Source organism: Lissotriton helveticus, chromosome 2_1 (assembly GCF_964261635.1).
Source record: "Lissotriton helveticus chromosome 2_1, aLisHel1.1, whole genome shotgun sequence".
NCBI lineage: Eukaryota > Metazoa > Chordata > Amphibia > Caudata > Salamandridae > Lissotriton > Lissotriton helveticus.
In genome coordinates this window covers 176739796-176764264 of record NC_136059.1, presented here as the reverse complement: position 1 = coordinate 176764264, position 24469 = coordinate 176739796, and positions in this window count along the sequence as shown.

The window sequence follows — 24469 nt, the reverse complement described above, 5'->3', positions numbered from 1 at the left end:
AAAGCGTTGGATAGCGGGAGGGTACAAATTATTATTCCCACTCCAGAGAGTGCAACAGTAGGGAAAGCGTGGGATAGCGTAGGGGTAAAAATTACTATTCCCACTCCAGAGAGTGCAACAGTAGGGAAAGCGTTGGATAGCGGGAGGGTAAAAATTACTATTTCCACTCAAGTGAGTGCAACAGTAGGGAAAGTAATGATTTAATATTTTAATAAAAATAAAGTAAATATCAATACCAATAAAAATAAATTACAAATAATTACCAATTACATATTATTTAATAATCAATTATAAATACAAATCAATATTAGATATTAAAAATTAATTACCTATTCATAATTAATTAGCAACTAATTAATTTTCAATACCAACAATGTATAAATATTAAACAAATATATCAATTAATAATTAATTAATAGTAAATTAATTATCAATACACAATTTTATTTAATAATTAATAAATTACAATTAAATTACTTCCCACCCTATTCCCCTATAAACCCACAACCTGCTACAAATGATAAATTAATACAATTAACATAATTATCAATTAATCAATTAATAAAAATTAATTACCAATTTAAAAAAACTAATTACCAATTAAAAATAATTAGCAATACATTAATTATCAATACCAAAAAATAAAAATGAATATTTACTTAATTACAATTAAATTACTTCTCACCCTATTCCCTTATATAAACCCACAATCTGCTACAGAACTAAAACGCAAAATTAAATTAAAAATAATTAATAATTCCTAAAAATTAATATTTTATTTACTATAATTAAATACCTTCCCACTCTATTCCCCTATAAACCCACAACCCGCTACGGAATTAAATTAAATAACATAAAATTCATTACTTAAAACAATTAAACATACATTACAAAAATAATATACACTTTTAACACATATACTAACATACAAAACACTAAAAAATTCGATATTATTCAAAAGTCTATATATTGTAATGCCTATATTATGTACTTCGATATTTTGATAGTCGATATTACCCGCGTTTCAATATTTTTTACCACATTATTATGTCCATTCAATATTTTGTCCATTCTATATTTTTTTTCGATAATTATGTCTAGTTACCCATACGGAAACAATTGCTCAAACTTTGAAAGGGCAAAACTTTGATAATCAGAAAATAGAAGTCAAAAGTTAGATGTGGTGCCAGACAAATTCCTCCTAATTTACATTTTCAATTTTGGCATCACAACGGTAAAGTAGATCATTGGATTTGTAAGAGTCCCAGTCTTGTTAGAGGTCGGTGAGAAAGTCTCAGGGAGACAATGAAGGAAACAAAGTGGTGCCTGTCTGTTTAAGATAACTTTGTACTTTCCATTACCTAAACCGTAATAGGAACACAGTGCAGTCCATGAAGTCTTAGTCTCACTCTCATAGTTCTGGAAGTTGTTTGTATTAATTGGACTTATAAACATCCAAATTGGGTTTACTGTGTGGAATCGTTCAAAGTGTTTTGCAAATTGAAAAAATGTGTATGTTCACAAGACGAATGGTTGGCACTGGAAAGGTGTGAAAAGTATTATCGATTTAAAAGTACACGAATGGTGATCTAAGCAGAAACTATGAACAGCTTTAAAAATTGGAATAAATTAGCTGGAGAGAGTAGTTTTGTTTCCCCCAGGGAGAGTATCTGTGTTATTATTATATTTGAAAAGTAGCTCTAACGCATTCACATTTTAACAGCTAAAAGGAGGCTTTAGCAACAAATGCAAATAAGAATTTTGTAAAAGAAAATTCAGATTATATGTTGAATTCAACAGTTTCAGCCTTTGTCGTGCATACCTCTGGCAGTATAAAGAAATGATTGAATGTTTCCTTTTAAGAACCGGCGTTTATTTCTGAAATAGGTCCTGAAAAGCTTTTTTGTTTCTGTAATGATAGAAAAATATAAATGTCCAATGCAGTTATGTTTCTTTTTGACAGACATTATTATATAGCATTCAACAAACGCTACTTATTGTAATAATATAAGCCGTGATAAACACTTCCAAGAAGGGCTCGTTGTATGGAGTCTATCAACATTACTTCCTCCTTTTTAGCTAATGTGGCTAGAGATCTACTTTCATAGGTTAAACCAACATATATATATATATATATATATATATATATATATATATATATATATATATATATATATATATATATATATATATATATATATATATATATATATATACGACATATAAAGGAAACATATGTATTGTATTCTGCCACACCGATGCTTTGCGTACTCGGGTGGGAGTAACTTCCAATGCAGTGCTGGAAAAATTCAGAAATCAATGTGAATCTCTGTGCCAGATTCACAAATGTGTTTTCCACCTGCAGGTGGCAGATCTAGATCTCCTGAGTCACAAAGAAGTTTTGTGCACTCCAGGGGTAGAGAGACCCCGTGCAAAGTTTGGGTGAAGGTGCATATGCTGATGTACGGCTGGTTTCGGAGGCGCAACCCGTATGCTCCTTGATTCACTAGGACACCAAGCATGGCAGACTAACAGGATGGCATAATTCACAAAAATTCAAAAGTGCTTGTGGCCTGGGTGATCATTGTTTCATTGATGGAAATCCAGGTGGCTCGAGATTTAGGGACCAGGTGATGTAGACATCAGTCAAATCCTCATGAGGTTCATGATGATCGATATAAGTTGGGCATCCAACAATGCTTAGTGGAATTTTGTGGCCAGCCTGTCCCTCCCTCTAGGCTTCCTCTTTTTGTGTCTTGGGACTTCAGCTAATTAATAGCGTTCATGGACATTTGTAACAAGCAAAGTGCTGGTCTCTAATGTGCAAGCACCCTTTTGGACATTTCATCCCATGACCTGTTGCAATTCACAACGTGTTTAGTTTGCAAACCTTGCTATGCAGTCTGCCATTTTTCTTAGCGAGAAGTTCAATGTTCTAAAGATTAGCAAGATACATAGGTACAAAATCCCCTCTACAAACCAAGGGGCAGATTTTCTTAGCATTAACGCAGTGAGGGAACGTAAGTTGTTGTGCTGTGTCGCATGAATGGGAGAGAGCTGAGAAGCACAGAAACAATACTTAGAGGCATAGTCCTCTTTCTATGTGTGCTGCAGAATGAGAAGATATTTCTCCTGGATACACCTCACTGGGGAAGACATAGCATTTTGGTGCTTTGCCAGGTTTACTAGCTTTTGTAAATCATGCAATGCATCAAAGTCTCCTCCCTCCACCCATGGAATGCCTTCCAAACGTAAGGTAACTCAAGGCAGCGCACAGAGCTGCCCTGCATTACTTGTATTGTATTTACTCAACCATGCAAAGTGGCTTTATATCTCTTAGTAAATGTCAAAAAGGAATTTGTGTTGGGGCTGCACCACAATAGTGATGCAACTCCAGCAGAAAACGGTAGTAAATCTGCACCCAAGTGTCAATAAAGAGGTCTTATTAAACCCTTCAGCTATTAACACTTCTCCCAAATATTTAGCTCATGCTATCATTTGAGGTAGGGCCAATAGTAAGGTGCAAATGTAGAAACATAAATGCAGAAGCTGCTCTCCAGAAAAGTGGAATGAAGAAGGCAGTGTCCAAAAATATTTCTCCTGAATCTGTATATTAACTCTGGATTCATAGATTGTCTGAGCGGGTGGTGGTCAGAATATAAACTAGGAAAAATATCCATCTAATTTGAATGAACAATACTTAATTACTAACAAACAACAAATGCTGGAATGAAGTCCAAATGGAATTCACATGAAACACAGACAGGAGAGAGCCATGCCTTGTCTTAATAATGGATAACTACCTGTTATCGTTTTTGAAACAAAGTACTGATGTAGAGTTGTGTCCCAACTCTGAGGGCAGAAACACATCCAGCGAATAATTAGCTGAAGAGCTGTCAATTTCTAGCTCCAGACAAAAAGATAGTGATGCATTGTAGCATATGGACAATACATTTGGGGGCCTATATCTCTATTTCTCCTCATTACTTCCTCTTTCCATGTGGAGGAAACAGCCTCTCAGGATTGTTTTTGTGCAGGGAGGTGTCTCTTCCTACACAAAAACCATCCTTCATGCAATGCAGGCTCCCTTGCAGCACGGTGTAAGTGTCCCTGCATCGGCACTAGGCTGCCAAACGGGCGCCAGCACACGGGAAAAGGCAGGAATGCGCCATCTTGTCGTAAATATGACATATTCCTGCCCTTTCCCCATCACTTATTTCAGCAAGGTGATGCTGAGCTTTACTGCCTGGCATTCTCGTAAATAGGGGCCTGATGTAGGTAGCCTTTTACTGACCGGTAAAAAACCTTTTGTGATGTAGGAGGCATTTTACCAATTCGGTAATTACGGATGTATGTCATTACCACGCATGCTTTTACAACGCATGGCTTTACCACGCAACTTTCACAACGCAAGACGTTACAACGACTTGCGTTGGAGGGTGCTGGATAGTGAATAGTTTAATTTACTATTCCAACTCCAGTCCCCGTGGATAGTAGGGAAGGTTTTGGATAGTAAATTAACTATTCCCTATTCTAGAGCACCCCACAGTGCAAGTCGTTGTAACGACTTGCGTTGTAAAAGTTGCGTGGTAAAGGTACTGCGTTGTAAAAGTTGCGTTGTAAACGCTGTTCCCCGTAATTACCGAATCATCATTTACCGATTCGGTATTTACCGAATCTGTAAATGATATGTAGGAAGCACTGTAAACAGTGCTTCAGGGCTTTAAGGATTCGTTATTTACCACCAACTATTAGTTGGTGGTAAATAACAAATTCCTTTTTTTTTATTCCTTTTTTTTTTATTGTACCAGATCCGAACAGACAGTATAAAAAGAAAAAGACAGATTACACTAGCTTATTACAAATAATACAAATACAGATAATACATAAATACCAAATCAATAAAACTATTGAGAGAAATGACATATAGTTTTAAAACAAGGCATATAGCAAAAAAGCATATATAACAAAAACATTGACTTAACTCATAGTTACGACACCAGTTTTCCAATTTGTTATTGGGTGCCATATTGAATCACCACGTTTCTTTGCTCTAGTTCCCCTAGTAGCATAAACAGCCATCTCAAAGCTAAAAACTGCTAAGAATCGGGCTAACCACATTTGAAAGCTAGTGGGTTCAAGTTCTTTCCAGCGGGCTGACAAAATGATTCTAAGAATGGCCATTCCAATGAACAACAATCTTTCCTCTTGTTTTGAAAGTTCTAGCGAGGAGTCATAGCCAAACATAAACAGTGTTTCGGATTCAGGGAGTTTACGCCCAAATATCACCTGCCAATAATCACTAATCGCTATTTTAATGAGATCGAGCTTTAGACAATTGCTGAACATATGGATTAGTGTCGCTGGGCCCTGCGAACATCTAGGACACAAATCATTTTCCCTTTTACCCCAGTTGAATAGTTTGGCAGGAGTATAGTAAAGGTTGAATACAGTTTTATACGTCTGAGCTTTAAGATTACTAGCCATAAACAAAGAATCACTTAGTTCCAACACTTTATAAATATCGACATTAGGATTACTAATTTTTCTAGCCCAGTTTGTTTCGGTTTTCTCCAAATCATCTTGGATGTTAGTTAATAAAATATCATACAGTAATCCTATTTTTATATTTGGTCTATTAACAGCTTCTATAATATCCACTTTTGTTAGACTTATGGCCGATCCTTTTGCTTTGAGATTAGCATAGATTTGCACATATTTAATATAATCACCATTAGACAATTGATATTTATTCTTTAAATCTATAAACTTAGTTTCAAAATTATTTAACAGAAAATCCTTTATTCTACAGATTCCGAGTCTTTGCCATTTCCTAGCTATAACATCATGGGAGAGGCTATGAGTAGTTTTCGGTTGCCATAATGAGGTGTATCTATTAAATTTCGTAATTTTCATATGTTTACCAATCTTAGCCCAAACCTTCCAAGCACTGCTTACAATTTCAAATTTACATATCTTTCTAATATCTTTGGCTTCTCTTTGTTGTAAAAACAGCCCGTTTACATCTCTTCCGAGAACTAACTCATAGATTGATGGTAAAACACTGACGTCTACGTTAGCTATCTCAGGACTAAAATTAAACAGGGGTGACATTTGTTTAAGGAGTGCTGCCCAATGATATAGGCTAGTATTGGAAATGGCAAGCCCACCTCTATTTCTAGGTAATGATAATAACTTGTGGGATCTCCTGATCTTTCCTTGTTGCCATAAAAATTTGCTCATAAGAGAGTCGAGTATTTTTAGAGTTTTAGAGGCTAATGCAAAGGGAATTGCACGGAACAAATACAGACATCTAGGCAGCACATTCATTTTAAGAAAATTGCCTCTTCCGATAATTTATAAGTGTAAACCATTAACCCGATCCAGATCTTTTTTAATTTTTTCAATAAGAGGGTTATAATTAAGAACATTTATTAATGTAACATCAGGGCTGATAGTAATTCCTAAATAGGTAGCTCTATCATCTCTTCTCTGATCGGTATAGTTAATGTTATCAGTACAAAGTACAATTGCCTTCCCCCGGTTCAGAGAATACCCTGAATGGATACCATATTCAAAGGTGAGGGACACAATTTCCTCCATAGCCTCAATCGGGTCGGATGTAATAACCGCGATATCATCGGTATATGCCAGAACTTTTGTCGCGTATTGATCACAAATAATTGGGTTGATGGATTGGCTCTCAAGAATTTTTAAAATTAAGGGATTTATATACAATGCAAATAATAGGGGTGAGCATGGGCACCCTTGTCTGGTGCCCCTGGTAATGTTAATATAACCAGATTCGGTTCCTAACATCTGAAGTTTGGCTCTGGGTGATATATACATAGATTTGATGGCTTTAATGAATTTGGGGCCGAAATTATTGTGTAACATAACTGCCTAAAGGAAGCTCCACGAGACAGGATCAAAAGCCTTTTCGGCATCCAGCAAGATCATTGACATCCGACCCCCCGTGATAGACATGGCATCAAAGAGGGCAATCGCCCTACATGTATGATCAGTAGTGCCCTTACCAGGAACGAAGCCATGCTGCCAAGGGAAGACAAGTTGTTCAATAACCCTGCTGAGTCTCATGGCCATCACTTTGGAATATAATTTGGAGTCCTAATTTATCAAAGAAATTGGGCGATATGAAGTTAGTTGCTCAAGGGGTTTTCCTTTCTTAGGGAAGACAATTATATTTGTTTCTTTCCAAGAGTGTGGAGATACACCATTCCATTGTATTCCCAGAAAGAGATCAAGAAGCAGAGGAGATAATTGACGACTGAATATCTTATACAGGTCTATTGGTATTTTATCAGGTCCAGCTGCTTTGCCCGATGAGAGTGACAACAGAGCATTTTCCACTTCGTGTAAGGTGATTTCACCTTCTAAATCATCCCTAGTAATATCATCTAGGATTTTTGATGTCTCATGATTATGAAGGAGATTATTAAGAAAACAGAATATTTCATTATCGGTAGATTTAGTTTCTTCAGTGTAGAGTTTCTGATAATATTGTTGAAATTGATACATGATGTCAGAAGTGTTAGTGTAGGTTCGGCCGCTATCAGTTATCTGACTGATATAACTAGATACATTATTTTGTCTAGTGCGTAAAGCCAGTTGCCTGCCAACTCTCTCCCCACTCTCATAAACATCTTTCCTATATGCTTTATAAGTTTGAGCCGCTTTTTCACTAAGGCTTGCATTCAGTCCGCTTTTAACAATGATAATTGATACATTGATTGTTTTGCATCTAATCTTTGTGAGATGATCAGAGTGTGATTTTCTTCCGCCTTTGCTAAGGCCGCAAGTTTCAGGCTATAGTTCATGGTATTTTGTTTTCTAGCCCTAGCTTGAAAGCTTATAGTTTCCCCCCTAAGTGCTGATTTGTAGCAGTCCCATACCACATTCCTTGCAGCGCTAAAACGATTAATATAAAAAAATTCCTCTGTCCAATTGCTAATATAGTTAATATAGTCATTATTAGAGAGCAATTTGCGATCAAATGTCCATTGTCTAGATTTGTTAGTTGACGTTTCTATTTTCATTGTGAAGGCCAGGGCGATATGATCTGATATAATTTTGGGGTATTTACTGATAGAGGATTGCGTGGCTAGATCCCTAGTTGTGAATACATAATCTATACGATCGTGTTTTTGATGTGGATGCGAAAAATATGTGTATCCAGCATTCTGGGTGTTCTGATTTTTTTCCTCCCATATATCAATTAGCCCCAAACTATTCACAAGTCTCCTAATTGCTTTATATACTTTAGGTTTCCGGCCGATATAGGTCTGTTGTATAAGACTAATAATATTGAGCATAGGTTTAAGAGAGATATTGAAATCCCCACACATAATTAGAGGGCCCTGCCAAGTGGCGAGTTCTGATTCAAGAAATGTGAAAATTGTAGGATCATCTTGGTTAGAGCCGTAGATGATACAGATAGTTATGCCTATGGCAAGTTTTACAATTGCCCATCTGCATGAGAATCAGAGAGGTGACGTACCGGCCCACCTAAGTGTGATTTGACTAGGATTGCGACTCCTCTTATATTTGATGAATGCGTTGATGCAGCTAACAAATTATAACCTCTTACTTTCAATAATGATCTCCTAGCCCATGGCACATGTGTCTCTTGGAGACATAAAATATCTACTGGATTCAGGCCAATTAGTTCTGCGAACCGACATTGTTTCTCATTGTTCAATAGCCCCCCTATATTCCAGGTTTGTATAACCAATTTACCCATTGTTTATCACAAAGAATTGACCAAGAGATTCTTTTGGAGTCTTATTATTATAATCAGTCATTATACAGTTCATAGATTTTCTAATATATTTGAAAAAAACCGAAGTTGAAACATTTTTTTGTCGTCGAATCTGGTTCATTTCTATTTTTTATTTGAGTGCCCCACCAACCCCCCCCCACCCCTCCTAGCAACCCCTCCCACCCCGCCCGCTCCCTTCCCCCCCCGAGGTGTAGGCCTTCAGACTCTACCAGAGTCTGAATAAGGATGGATGCAGTGTAACACCTGAGCTACCGCTTCCACTAATTGAGAAAAAAAAAAAAATAATTTCATGGTGTATTGATGTAGTAAGAGAAATTAAGAGAGATTTAAATATTCCAGAGAAGGAAAAAAGAAAGCATGCTACTAAACGTTTTTCAAGATACCTAAACATATTTAGACAAAGCATAAAAAATCCTGAGTAAGTAAGTAAGTATAAACATTATTCTAAGCTATAACAGTACACTCAGGCATAAATTACAAATCTAATTTTCAATTAATATTCTAATCAGATTATTAATGCAGATCTTATAGGTAGTTTTTGGCTTTGATTTCAGAAACAAAAAAATTAGTTTGGCCACCCCACACCACCTTAAGCTTAGCCGGATTATTCAAAAATGCTTGAGCTCCTTTCTCTTGAAAGGGTTTGATTAATGACCTTAGGCGCCAACGTCTCTCCACAGTAGCATGACAAAAATCAGGTCTAGTAATAAAGGTAATTTCATTAAAGGTTAATTTGTGGTCAGGTCTTGCTTTTTCTGCTACTGTTTGCCTTAACAAAAAATTGCCAAAGTACACTAATATGGAAAACAGTGGTCCTTAGAGTGAAGGATTACTAACAATTCAAATGGCATATAGACTCCAATCAGTACTATATCTGAGAGTTTTTTTCAGTACCCAGCCGGGCCTGAATTTTTATTCAAGTATAGGTATAAATACAGCGACCATACAAGAGGTCTGATTTAGAATTTGATAGGGTACAAGCCTGCACCTATCAAGAGCACACTCGAACAAGGTTCGGGGGTAGGGAATTAGGAAGAGAAAAGCGGGGGTAAAGAATTTCAGGCAAAAAGAACGTGGGAGCCAAATGTCCCTTGCATCATTAATACAGTTTCAAAGCAAGTTAAGACAAACAATAACTGCAACAAAAATAACATAGTAGACAGGTTACAGAATTGACACTTTTTACAATTCTGTAACCTGTCTATTATGTTATTTTTGTTGCAGTTATTGTTTGTCTTAACTTGCTTTGAAACTGTATTAATGATGCAAGGGACATTTGGCTCCCACGTTCTTTTTGCCTGAAATTCTTTACCCCCGCTTTTCTCTTCCTAATTCCCTACCCCCGAACCTTGTTCGAGTGTGCTCTGGATAGGTGCAGGCTTGTACCCTATCAAATTCTAAATCAGACCTCTTGTTTGGTCGCTGTATTTATACCTATACTTGAATAAAAATTCAGGCCCGGCTGGGTACTGAAAAAAACTCTCAGATATAGTACTGATTGGAGTCTATATGCCATTTGAATTGTTAGTAATCCTTTACTCTAAGGACCACTGTTTTCCTTAATAGTCATTTGCCCAAGGTCCTTGGTACTTTTTGGGTTCCCTTGTTTTTCTGAAAAAAAAGTACACTAATATGGCACGAGGATATAGTCCTGGTTTGGGTGGGGGGTTAAAGGGCATTCGATGGGCACGCTGAACTTCAGCGTCCCAATCCCAGGTTGTTAGTTCCGGCATCGCCTTGCTAAGTAGTTCCACAACAAAAGAACGTATATTTGCACCCTCCATCTTTTCGGGGACCCCCAGTATGCGTAGATTGTTCTTGCGCTGCCGATTCTCAAAATCCTCGGGCTTCCATTTAATGTCGACTAATTCAGCGTCTTGCAGCTTGATTTTCCCTGAATTTGCTGTTACCTCATTTTCTGCATAAAGTACCCTTGCTTCTATTTCGGTGACTCTTTCCCCAATTTGATTACATGTCTTAGTCAGTTTTTTAACCACCCCTTGAACTTTGTGTATAGCTGCCCGGGATCGTTTGCTGTCAATAGCTGTCTGTTCTCTATGAGCAGCAATAGCCTGTAATATAGTTTCACCAGCATTTAAGGGGATCTCTTGGCTATTGACGATGTCAACGTCTGCTTCTGACCCTTGAGCAGCTTGTGTAGATTGCATATTGGTACGAGAGGTAACAGGATGCTCAACCGGCACTCGATGACTCAGCCTGGATACTGTTTTAGCCTTAGACCTGATTGTGTTAAGCTGTATACCCTCCTCGAGGCTTCCTTCATCCGAAGTGTTAGAAAAGAGCAAAGATTCGTCATTTTCATCTTCGGATTCATCACTAAATTTTTCATCTTCGTCGTCAAGTGATCTAGATTCTGACTCAACCTCTACTCCTGTCTCGTCTGAGAATAAGTAGAATACATTTGTCTCTTTTTAACTTTCACCTTCAATTGAAGCAGGATGATTCGAATTTTTCGGGACAGCATTGGGCATTGGTTGTTCACCATCATTATGTTCATTAGGTTCAATATCTAGTAACTGAGGCGGTGGATCCGTAGCTAATTGACCATAAGCAATAATAGCTAAGGTAGATAGCAGTGTATCTGTTCTAGTTTGCACATTCCCAGCCCCAGTCTCACTTATCTCCTGGCAAGGAGTGTCAGGCGTATTTGTAGCGGAGATCAACATAATTTGCCCTACCGCAGTTTCGGCTACACCCATGATATTCTCTCCAGCCCCAGAAAAAGACATGCTATGTTTTCCCGTGGCTATTTGTTGACCCATACCAGTATTAGGAGGTGAACCAGCAATGTCATTTTCAACAAGCGCCGCCTCAATCGGCTCTCCAATATCTTGTGTACTCACGGTTTTGGTGGTCATAGCCGGCTGCACACGTATTGGTGAAACCACAGAATTATTGACAATTTCCAGATCCGGCATTGGTGATGAACTGGGATGTTGAGAGTTAGGGGAGGCATTTATTGTAGCACCTTGTTTTCTCAGTAATAGATCAATTACTGAATTCCCTGGAGTAGCCATTGTTGGCGTGTTATCCTTATTTATTTTGCGTTTGGACGCTAGCACCTCTTGTCGTGGTGTGGATTCTGCAGAGGCATTAGTCTGTTTTTTATTCGTAGGTTTCATAGTTGTATTGCTTCCAGACGCAGATCCTGCTGTTTTCTGTGAAATAGCTTGAGTTTGCTGTAGTTCTTCTAATTCAGCCTCACGCAGTGCTCTGGCAGCCTTTGCTAATCTCGAGCGGGCTGCTGCTGAAGACGCGGCTTTGGAAGGCATGTTATTAGCTGCTAACCTGGTAATGCAACACCCGGTTACCGTGGTTGGATTAGGGGGCGAGAATATCAATCTGCACACCGCCCGTCCCAGCGCTAGGTACAAATCTTCTGAGAGATATTTCCTCCGATCCCGTAGTAGCTTGTGAAAAACAAAAAATACAGACGTCGCCTCTGTCTCACCCTTTGCCTTGGATTCCTGCACGCAGGGGGCGTGTCTGTTGGGAGCACCGGTGAGTGGTTCCACCCTCGATCTTCCAGACAATCCAGCCAAGCAATGCCTGCAGCCTTTCAATCGTGTCCGTTGTCTCCCGTAGTTGTTTACCTGGATATGGCGTTTCACAACCGGCGCCGAGCATTTCTCCCAGTTCTCCCGTAAAACTTACTTGATTTTCAGGTATGACTTCGGGTTTTAGCCCGTCCGGCGCCAGGCATAAAAAATAACTTTCTCAGTGTTTTTCAGAGGGGGGGGGTTCCCCCCTATTTCTTTATCTGGTTTCTCTCACTGGCTCGCAAAGCTCCGTTTCATTAATTATTTACCATCGTTTTTCATGTCTCAACGATTTTCGGCTAAGAAGTATTCTTGATATGCTAGTTGGAGCAGAGCTCTGGCTTTAAGCTGCACTTCGGTCTACGGCCAAACCGCCATCTTGCCTCCTGTTAGTAAATAACAAATTCCTATGTAAATGCATGAATGTGCATTTACACCTGTGCCATGTGACAGACATACATGCCCATAGGGCATGTATTTATGCCACATGTGCACACCTGCACTAATCAGGGGTGCAACAGGGTGTCAAAGTGACACCCTGCCACCCTTGACTATTTTACAATTTTACCGAATCGGTATTTACCAATTCGGTAATTGACATTCATTCCTATGGGCCTCAAATACCGAATCAGAAATTACCGATTCGGTAAATACCGAATCTTACCGATTCGGTATTTTTTACAGAATTTTTTACTACATACCATTTACCGATTCTGAAATACCGAATTGGTAAAATTCGGTATTTAAGAATTGGTAAATGGAACTTACCTACATCTGGCCCTAGATCCCTTGGTGCACCAGGGGCTTTCTTTACACTCATCTAACCATTTGACCCATTAATTGTTCCTTTCAATGGGGTGTGGAGTTATGTAAACACAGGATATATTTTGTTAATACTTGTTCAAATAATGTATAAATACAATACCACACCCGGAATCCACATCAGATGGAATTTACAAGTGATGAGCCTGTCAAAAAGGTTTTAAATTAAATGATTTATGCCTTTGAACTGCATAATTAAAAAAGAAAAAAATAAGAAATAATAGAGTGTTAATGTGATGCAAGTAAATTAATGGATAGTCTACAAATATTGAATAGATCAACTTAGTAAAGGATTTATTTAAGGGATGCAGAAATAAAAGTCCCTTCACCCTACAAAACTAAACATATTTGATGATTGAAGACCTTTAGGGATCTGCCTATACAATGTGTTGAAATGAACAAAGGATGATGGCCCTCTGCTTACACAAACAAATCCATTTGGCAGTCATGACATTTAGGACCTGAACATTTTAATTTTAAAGCGAAACAGATCATATTATAGCAGACCAAGGACCGTGTTTAAAAACTGGTGCCATTTGGTTCAAGCTCAGGGAACAACATCTTTCTGGCTCATGATCTCTCTTCTACATTAGATAATGAATGGCCCCCATATTCTCCAAGACTGCGACTTCTCCACTATAAAAAATGCCAAGTGGACAACATATTTGCTAATCCTTGAACTTTAAACTGGTCTTTATACTATGCACACATGTTTTCTGCGGCTGTATCTTTAATATTGCAAGTCTTGTTTTTTCTTTATGTGTTGAGTGTCTTGCCTTGCTAAGTCCTCACTCATCCCTTCGAAATATGTTTTCTCACAGCTGGTGGAGGTAAGTCATTCTCATGCCAGCCGTGAGAGCTACGCAGGGCCAGGTTCTTTATTTTGCTAAACCATGCAATGCAAAACATAATATCGCTAAGAGTATGACTTTAAAGTCCATCCACATGTTTTGTTGTAAAAGCTGATGGATTTTGCTCTTTAGTACAAGCCAAAATAAAATAGGGCTTGATTATGAGTTTGGCAGTCCCACCTCTGCCGTACCGTTGGATTCACTGCCGCCAACTAGGTGGTCCACCAGACATATTACGATGTTGTCGGTTTGCTATTCGAAAGACAGCCGGAGCACCAGCGACATCGACAGCCATTCACAAACCACCTCGACGGTGGGTGGGGTAAAGCAGCTATCCTAAGTCGGTACAGAGAAGTTTCACCACTATCCACAAATTGGCTTTCCAATGAACCGACCATGGTGGGAAGACCGCCTGCTTAGAGTCGGTTGAATTGAAGGATTTGGGGTGCATACTCACCCATTTCTGTTTCTTCCTTTCAGATCCCTTTCTCCAGGTCCTCCCTTGACAGCAGCATCTTGACCCCAAAACACACAAACTACCCTTTTGGAGCTGAAATCCAGGTAAGTTTGTTTTGCACTACTTACCCATTGACTGGACCGGTCACATATGGGCCAGGCTCCAGCAATAGGAAAGTACTGGTAGTAGGTATTTTTTCATGTGTCATGCATATGTGTAGCCTGCAGTCAAAATATACACACCAGCATCGATACAAAAGAAAAAATATACACTATCATCAGAAACACCACCAGCAGGAATTTCATAATATGGCAGGCAGGAAACTGCTGCCACAGTGGTCTTCTAGGAACTGCTGCCACAGCGGTACAGCAGTAAGACTGCCGAACTCATGATCAGGCAATAAGTGGTCTTCGAAAAGGAAGATCTGTGGGAACTTCCTCCTCAGATAAAGCCATTCTCTCCAGCTCACTTGAATTGCAGGAAAGATGATAGCCATTAAAGTTTTGCCCACAACATCTAGAGATTGTGGGGTGAAGAGCTGGATTGTGAATAAAAGAGATGTGAGCCCCTAGATTGTGAAAAGGGCCCATGGATTTTAGAGACTGTGGAACAAGTGTCTAACAGAGCATGTGCTACAATCCCAACAAACCAGCAATTCTCTGGATATCTGTATAAGGTGTATTTTAAGGTATGTTCCACTCAACAACAGAGGAATGCACAGCATACACTAACAGTATTGGGTGGATTGTCAGGCATGATCAGGACTCAAAATACATCTATTATTTGGACAAGGTGCAGGTTGCTATTAATGTGGTCTAATTGGATAGCCTCATGATGAGGTGCAGACTTACAAAATGGCTGATTCAGTGCCGATCTTTACTTGGCAACATTATTTATTAGTGGTAAGGCGCGGGCTCCTTCAACATTTAATTCTTTTAAATGGTTGCAAACTCTTAACAAAATGGCAGCTTCTGGGTGGAGAGCAGCTGTTCCATCAATATGAGACATCCACTGGTAGGATGTGAGCAGAGGGACAAAGGACATCCATCGGGTATCTTCCATACTACCTGTCAAACTATGATGATATCTAATTAACTGGAGATGAGGCTTTCCCTATTGAGACCAAAGCCTCAAAGATTGAAGATGTTTTAGAGACATTAAAGAACAATCAAAATATTTAACCTGTAACACTTTTCAAGAGGTGGCCAGCCTCTGAAATATAAAAAATGCAGTCTCAGAAAGAAACCTGTCTCTGAAAAAGATGAAGATTCTAGGGACCATATTTATAAGAGTGGTTGCATCGCTCTTGCACCATGCAACGTGGTGCAAGTGTGACACAAGTCCAATATGTGATATATGAACCCACGCAAGACCACCTTGCGTAGCGCTGAGTGGCCTCATAAATCTGCAGTAATGCAAGGCTTCTCAAATCTCTGAGTTGGGTTATTCTGCCCTGGGAAGGTGTTCCATTGGCTTTGCGTGGGTGTTCCCACACAGGTCCAATGGTTTTTTATGCATTCCCAGATTTACCAAAAGTGGTAAATCTGGGAATGCACCATAAAGATACACCTTCCCAGGGGAGGTGTAACAAGGAGAATGATATCTTTACTTCTCCTCTCATTACTTCCTCTTTCTGTGTGCTGACTTTTGCAGCCCACACAGCAAGAGGAATATGCATTTCAGGATAATTTTGTGCAGGAAGGTGCCACTTTCTGCACCAAAACAATCCTGCATGCAACACAAGTACCGTTGCACCATGGTGTATGTCGCTAGGCAGCCAAAATGGCATCAGCGCAGGGAGAAAGGCAGGACTGCGCCGTATTCTTTGAAATGGTGCATTCCTGGTCTTAACCTGTAATGCAGTACAGTGCAACAAGGTGACTTGATGCACTGCATTGCATTACTTTGCCATAAATACTTTACCAAATCTTGTTTATGCACTGGAAAGTTACCTAAAAGTTATGCAAAGCAGCGTGAAGCACTGCTTTGCATTAATTAACATCAATGGGGCGTTAATTGGGTGAGACATAGGTGTTCCCAAGCAACCACCCACGTTTTTTGACCCTAACCCTATCTACTAACAATGGTAGACAGGCTTTTGCATTATAAATTGATGGCACTGGAAAACAGGTGTTGGTGAAGAATTTCACTTTTTTTTCTGACTTTGTATGCGTGCTGTACAGAGTAGCAGTGGCTTCCGCCTCAGTGCCCCACTGCTTCCAGAGCAGGAAAAAGGAAAAATAAAACAATCATATTGTTGTTATTATCATTTTTATTTTCCGAGCTATGAGGCTGGGTTAGGAAGGGGTAGGGCTGGTGCCACAGGGGGAGTAGTGGTTCATGCACTTAAGTATGCATGACGGTTTGGCCGGCCGTCTTGGGCCAGCCATACAGTCATGCGTACTTTGCATGTTTGCAGACAGAGCCCCGGTGGAGAACAAGCACAAGCTGCATTTCCCTGTTAGTGCGCCGAACTACGGTGCTCAGACCAATCAGAACGCTGTATTGCAGCATTTTGATTGGCTTAGGGGAGCCTGTGTGCTTCTGGGACTCATCAAAGAAGTAGGAGAGACAAGGCGAGACATAGATGGCCATGATGGAGGAGAGGCGGAGGCAGCCATGAGAAGGTGTTTTTTTGAGCTTTTATATTTTCTCCCCGCCATGCCCCCATTCACTGCCAGCCGCCACTGATACAGTACATATACAAAGTAGGAACCCTTCCAGTACAAAACCTTTTCTAGACTCATGCACACACCCTTGCACTATGGCACAAAGGTGTGCCCGTGGAGCTTGGCAGCAAAATTCTGCAGAGGCGCTAGGGAGAGAGGAGGAGAGAGCCATAACTCTGTGAATATGGCGTAATCCTGCTCTGTCCCTGTCATGCAACGCAGCACCACATTTTTGGCTGCTACGCTGCGTTGTGTGATACTTTTGTAAATCTGGCTCAGTGTGTGGACCAATTCATATTCCTGCTATGGTATCGTTTTAGGATGTGGCGTCACGAGTCTCTTTTCCAACTTTGTATTCCCCTCTCCAACCTCAGTTCGCCTTTTCACAAACTCACCCCTTTCTTGGCTCTTTATGCACTAGCTTCAAACAATTCCTTTTACCATATTTCTGGAATGAAATATGAGTAATTTCTTGCACAGACGAGACTCCCAGCTGAACTGTGTATTGAAAACAAGCAAGAGTGGAGGCAGTAAATCATTTCAGAAAAGGGAATGGGAGACAGGCAATGGCTGAGAAACAGCCAGCACCACTTAGCGCCATACATTTCACAAAAACATATGATTTACAAAAAACCTTTGTCCTCCATTTACTGAGTGTGTGGACCATTTGTTGAACAAACCTTGCTTGGGTGGAATATCAATCCGTAAATGATTCCATGAAAGAAACATCCCTCGGTTTACTATTTCATGACTTATAGGAAAGATATTACTAAGCATCGCTTTATATTTTTCTCCAATAGACCTTTTAATTGTGTTTGGGAATGTCCTACTCACTTTTAACAGTAAATGCTGTAACAAAGTGAATACAAGCAGGTAATATGTGCCAAGTATGTAGTAGTGATGAGTATCCAAGGCAGAACTCAGCTAGCAGGGCGTGTGGGTTGCTAAAATTCATGCTTAGCAGACGTTTTTATGGGGACCAGGCAAAAAACTATGGGGCATATTAGCAAGAACCTCGTTAAAATTATCGGCATTTTAGCGGCAGGAAACTGCAGCTAAAACGGCAATAATAGGGTTGCTAATATGCGTTATAGAATTCCAATAGAAGCCCAGGTTAGATGTGCAGGACATCTAACCTGGGCTTCTATTGGAATTCTATAGCGCATATTAGCAAGCCCATTATAGCTGTTTTAGCGGCAGTTTCCTATCCCTAAAACGCCGATAATTTTAACGAGGTTCTTACAAATATGCCTCTGTATGTGGGACCCACTTCTTACATTTCTGCCAATGCATAGAAGTAGCGATCATGAACTCCTGATTCAAATACAAAAAAAATCCTAGCTTTTTTTATGCAGTGTCTCGCTCTCTGGTAGCTTTCCCGTGAGCCCCGTCTCATTACTAATAACAGAAACACTGTAGCTTTATATAAGGGATAAATACCCCCTGCCATACATTATAATGATATTGCACGCCACCAAGGAGTGCCATAACCATATAGATGAATGAGGCCAAAAGCTGGGTTCCTTTATAAGGTTATGGAACTCTGAGGGGATTTGCAATATCCTTTTCAAGTATTGCAGGGGATACTATATCCCATATAATACATGCTCACGCCATCACCTTTGCACAAACCACTTAAAACCTTGGTGCATTGCTCCTTTAACCCCTTCCATGCTGGTGACGGAACCGCTCCGTCACCAGCCTCGGTCGCGCTGTGCTGGTGACGGAGTGGTTCCGTCACGGCCCGCTCGGCGCACCTGCGCGGCGCTGATTTCGCGCCTGCGCAGCGTGTTCTATTGAGTGGGAGGGGCCATGACGGAACCGCTCCGTCACAAGCACAGCGGGCCCGAGGCTCGTGACGGAGCGGTTCCGTCACGAGCATGGAAGCGCCGCACGGCCCCCGTCTCCCCTAGCACTGCGGCGGAATTGCCGCCGCAGCAAAGGGGTTAAGTGAAAGAGAGAGCATGTTTGCAAACATGAAGAATAAAAATGAAACCTCTAGTGAAAATTAAAGACATCAATAACCTGTTAAATATTTGCTACAAAAATATATTAGAAACAGTTCAATACAGGTTAATTTTGTTAAAAAACTGCAGTAGCTGGAAATATGTAGTAACATGCAGAGGCATTCTAATTTTTATATAATTATATAAGGAGTGCAAAAAATAAACTGTGTTCTTTCTGCTTATCACTGTAAACTAGAAAAATTGAACAAAAGAAAGAAAAGCAATGCTGCATTTTCGTTGCTATAAACAGCTGCTCCATGAACATCAGAACTCGACTCATCACAAGTCGCCCAAAATAAAGAATTAGAGACTGGCGTTTATGTAGGGATTGCAGAATCCCATGTATTATAAAACTGTAATTATTATTTCAAGCAGGAGCGCGAGTTGCGTAAAAGTGTGAGGATTGGGGAATAATGGGCATGTAGAGACATAGAGCGCAAGTGATGTTGGGTGATGTGGGTGGAGTAGAGATAGTCTCGGAGTGGATGGTAAGGGCTAGTATGATTTCAGGAGGGGAGTGGAAATGTGAGGCAAATATGAGAATGGTATTTTATTTATTTACTATGGGAGTAATCATGGCAGAAGTGAGTTTTAGGAGTGAGAATTATCAAAGTAGAATTCCTCAAACATGGCAGCTGCTGGTGAAAGACTTAAATCAAAGTGGCATGCAACAGGCATATACAATATGAAGCAAAGGTCCCCAAATCTATTTTTGAGTTAGGGCGATTTAAGATCACTACTATACTCCCCATTCTGAGTCCATCAAAGGAAATTACCACATAGAAATTCACTTTACTTGATTCAGAGTTGGTCTTTCCACACCAGTTATGGTAATTCTGACACAAATATTGCATGAGAGAGTTAAGTGGAAGTTAGAAGTTTGTAAAAAACAGGAGTAGGGCTGGAAGGAGAATAGTGAGTATGAAAAAAGGAGCAAAGTAAGAGTGGGTACGGGATTTATAAAGATAGATGTAAAGCAATAGGGAAAGTAATGGGTTTGACAAGAAGGAGTAAAGTGGATGCACAAGTAAGTAGCTTGTAAGAAGAGAGTTAAGTTGGAAGAGATTCGAAAGGGGTTTAATAAAGGATGTAAAGTGGGAGTAAGGTTTTTTTAAAAAGAAGTACAGTTGGAGTAGGTAAGGTGTTTGTAGAAAGTGAGTATATAGGGAGTAAGATTATGGTGTTTTAAAAAACACAGGGGTGAAGTGGAAAAGGGAGTAAGAAGTTTGAAAAAAACTAAAATAGTAGGAAGGGGTATGTAGGCAGGAAAGGAGGTCTTGGAAAAAAGAATGTGGGCTGAGGAGGGTCTACATTAAAAGCCACAAAACAAAAATTAAACATTTGAATTTTTGAATTTGAATTAGAATTTATAGATCACAAAATATGAACAGAAAAGATCTTCAAGGCTCTTCAAGAAACATCAAAAAGTTCAAACGATTCTTCAGGAACGAATTTCAGCAAGTTGGTTTCGTCAAACTGGAGAAGGCCATTCTGAGATAAATCATTTGTCAATAATGACCCGAGAACATAAATCCATCAGGAACATTTTCGACATATTGGATTTTAATTGAGATCACATGCAGCCATGTATCTCATGATAGAGAGAGACCTAAAGCAGAGCATCAAAAGAATAGAGATCTCATAAAGTTATTACATGCTTGAAAGCAGCTATAATAAAAAAAACTGGATTCAGTAGGCAGGGTGGACAAACCACAACACCTTAAACTCAAACCCTTCATCACAGGCAGGGCATTGGAGTAGCTGTGACCACACTGATATAAATTGAGCAAACTAAAAACAGCAAAGTTCTGGACTTGATTTATTAGATGTTCTCTCATACACATGCTTAGTTCACTGGCTAGCAGCCAAGGAGAGCAGAAATGCAATTCACGGTGAAAGGGAGAGATATTCAGATGGCAGGCTAGGTATTCATGCAGTAGAGGGTACACCGAGAAGCCTATGAGTCTTGTAGAACCCCCTTGTGTTCTAAAGATTTTGTATAAAATGTTCTTTTTGGGCCAGGCCTGCGGGGGATGGGTGATAAAACAAAATAGAGAAAGTGTCGGTCTACTTTATGATTCAGTTTGAAGTTAGCAATGCTCACAATACAATTCAGGTAATCAGAAAAGTAGCAGTGTGAAGGAAAATTCATTTTAGTAGGATCACCCCCACTTTTTTCTAGATTTAGTACTGGTTTACTGACTCTGAACACTGGGGCGCTAACATCCAGTGCTCTGTCCTCTAAAAACCTGTAGAATTTGATATTCCCTGTTGGGCATATTTAACTTACCTATAAGTTACTCTGGGTAACATAACATGTGTATTTGTAAAGCTATTGTTCACCCAAGAGTATCTTGGTGCTAAATAACAAATGTTTATTGTTACCCAACTCAGTGTTACTCATTTTATCAACCTCAGGAGGATAAAAGGCTAAGTGGACCTGCAGGGATTTGAACCTGTGTAGATGTCACTAATTGACTGCAGCATCCATTGTGACACCACTAGAGTGACAGTACAAAGCATGTGTCAAGTTTTATATGTCCTATCAATGAAAAATCTCCAAAGTTGTTTTCCACTGTGGCATGGCTGGCTTTTCTATTGAAGCACTGGATCACATTATTATACCTTATACGGTATAACTTTGGTTCGGGAATAGCTGGACTCACGATTCAAGGACTCAAATAATAAGGATTTAAAACCCAATCTGATAGTAAAGTCTGATTACTATTTTGAAAATACAACTTTGAGCAAGTTGGTATTCTCCTGCCTAAAGGCTCTAGTAGCCCATCGCCAATTAAATTGTTGTAAATAATCCAAAGAAGCAGTGCAGGAAAAGAATGGTATACCTGCAGAGTGCCCAGCTGACCAGTAGCAACTGGATTTGCCCAAGACCCCATTGGCATAGCCTTTGACATCAAGACCTTGCCCCTATGAAGTGCTTCTCAGGTCTGGACCCTTGGCTAGTGCTAGAATGCACTCTTTCTCCCCACGAACTGCAACCTATGAGCCTAAAGCAAAGGATAAAGGTTGTTGGCTGCAGAGTCTGAAGGTCATAGATTACCACTATTTGTCGGTCTGTGGGTAGCCTTGAACACCATTGAGAACCAAAACCTCATCACACTGGTTAACTTGCCTACCTGAGGATGTCAAGCATAACGCTGGAATTCAAGGTGCAGAGGACTTTGCTCTAGACACTTGAGTTTGAGAATCATGGATTTCTGCTAAGAGTGTAATACAGTGATTAACAAAAATGTTTTAACTTTCTTGAGTGAAAAGCAGTGATTCAAGAAAAAGTTGCAAAAGTCATAACCCTGGTTCCCTTCATCTGATTTTGTTGTCATTGTATTGTCTACTTAAAGATCCAATATTTTATATTTTTATAAATAGTAGTTAGATTATCATTGTGTTACATTTTCTACGTATTTACTTTTTTGTACTGATAAATGCTTTACACGTGCTTATCTTTGAGTTAAGGCTAACTGCTCTATGCCACAGCTAACCCAACTGGACCTGATACAGAATAGTAACATTATTTCTTGGTGAGGTCTCACAACCACCCCAGTTAATAATCCACTTTCTTTCACAGGAGAGTATTCTTTGATTTGCCTTTAACTCACCATTGAAAACAGTGATGATTATATTACTGTTAAAGGGGATGATTCTGTGTTGAAAAGTTGACATGTTATCACAAAGTAATATTCCACTGGGAATCAGGCTCTTCTTATGTATGGATGGCGGGAAGGCGGTGAAGTGATCAACCCCGAAATCACACTCTATCAAAGTAAAAATAAGAATAAGAAGATATTACATGTGTAGAATATGCTGAGATTTAAACTAGCAAAAATGTCTAATGTTAAGATTTTAAGGATGTAAAGACCCTAAAATTAGTAATTACCAACTAGGCTCATTACTACCTTCAGGTCACTAGGTGACAGGGCAGTACAACATACGATATGTGCTATAACTAGGCTTGGTTGGAGTTCGCTTTGTTGCGCTGAGCTATGAATTAGATTGAAAGGATGAATGAATATTTGGATTGTTTGGATGAATAAGCAAGGCAGCTCTACTCATGAGGAGCATGCTGCTCACCTAATCTGCCTACTTTGTTTATATAGGGTTATCAGAGTAGTGGTTCAAAGTGGGGGGTATTAAGTATATTTTGTTCCACTCCCTTGATTCGCTGTATTTGTTAAGTGAGCCAGTTGTTTCCCACCCATCACTCATCACCCCCCACTCCCCACCTATGGCATTTTTTGCCACCTTTGACCAAAGTGTACTATGGGTGTTGGCTGTGCAATGTGGGTCTGCTTCAGTGAATGCAGCATTTACAATGTTTTCAATGCATTGCAAACCAAACACACATGGGCCTCGATTCCGATCCGGTAAAATATTCCGCCGTACGACTCGCATCCGTATCCAAATCCGTACGAATGGGAACTTTACGTCCGACCTGCGAATTCCGATCCGTTCCCGTCGATTTCCGTACGAATATCACCGAACCGCCCGAATCACAGTCGATGATCCGTACGAACATGCATCGGGAATCCTACCGCACGATTCGTAACAGCCCGTACAAACACACAAGTACGATCCTGTACGAGAAGCCTGACAGCGAATCGTACGGAACAAAGTTATCGCACTTGAATAATGATTCATACGGCAATATGCGGCTCGCATCTAGCAGCGTCAACACATACCACACGCGTACCCCTCGCTCACGCACAAGTACGACACGCACACCCCCCCAACAAGCCTACGCGAACACCTCCACCCGCCAACGGCCCGTACCAGTCAATCGCACACCCAAGTACGACACGCACACCCCCCCCAACAAGCCTACGCGAACACTCCCACCCACCAACGGCCCGTACCAGTCAATCACACCCACAAGTACGACACGCACACACCCCTACGCGAACACCCCCACCCGCCAACGGCCCGTACCAGTCAATTGCACGCACAAGTACGACACGCAAACCCCCCCCAACAAGCCTACGCGAACACCCCCACCCGCCAACGGCCCGTACCAGTCAATCGCATGCACAAGTACGACACGCACACCCCCCCAACAAGCCTACGCGAACACCCCCACCCGCCAACGGCCCGTACCAGTCAATCGCACGCCCAAGTACGACACGCACACCCCCCAACAAGCCTACGCGAACACCCCCACCCGCCAACGGCCCGTACCAGTCAATCGCACGCACAAGTACGACACGCACACCCCCCTATGCGAACACCCCCACCCGCCAACGGCCCGTACCAGTCAATCGCACGCACAAGTCCGACACGCACACCCCCCCA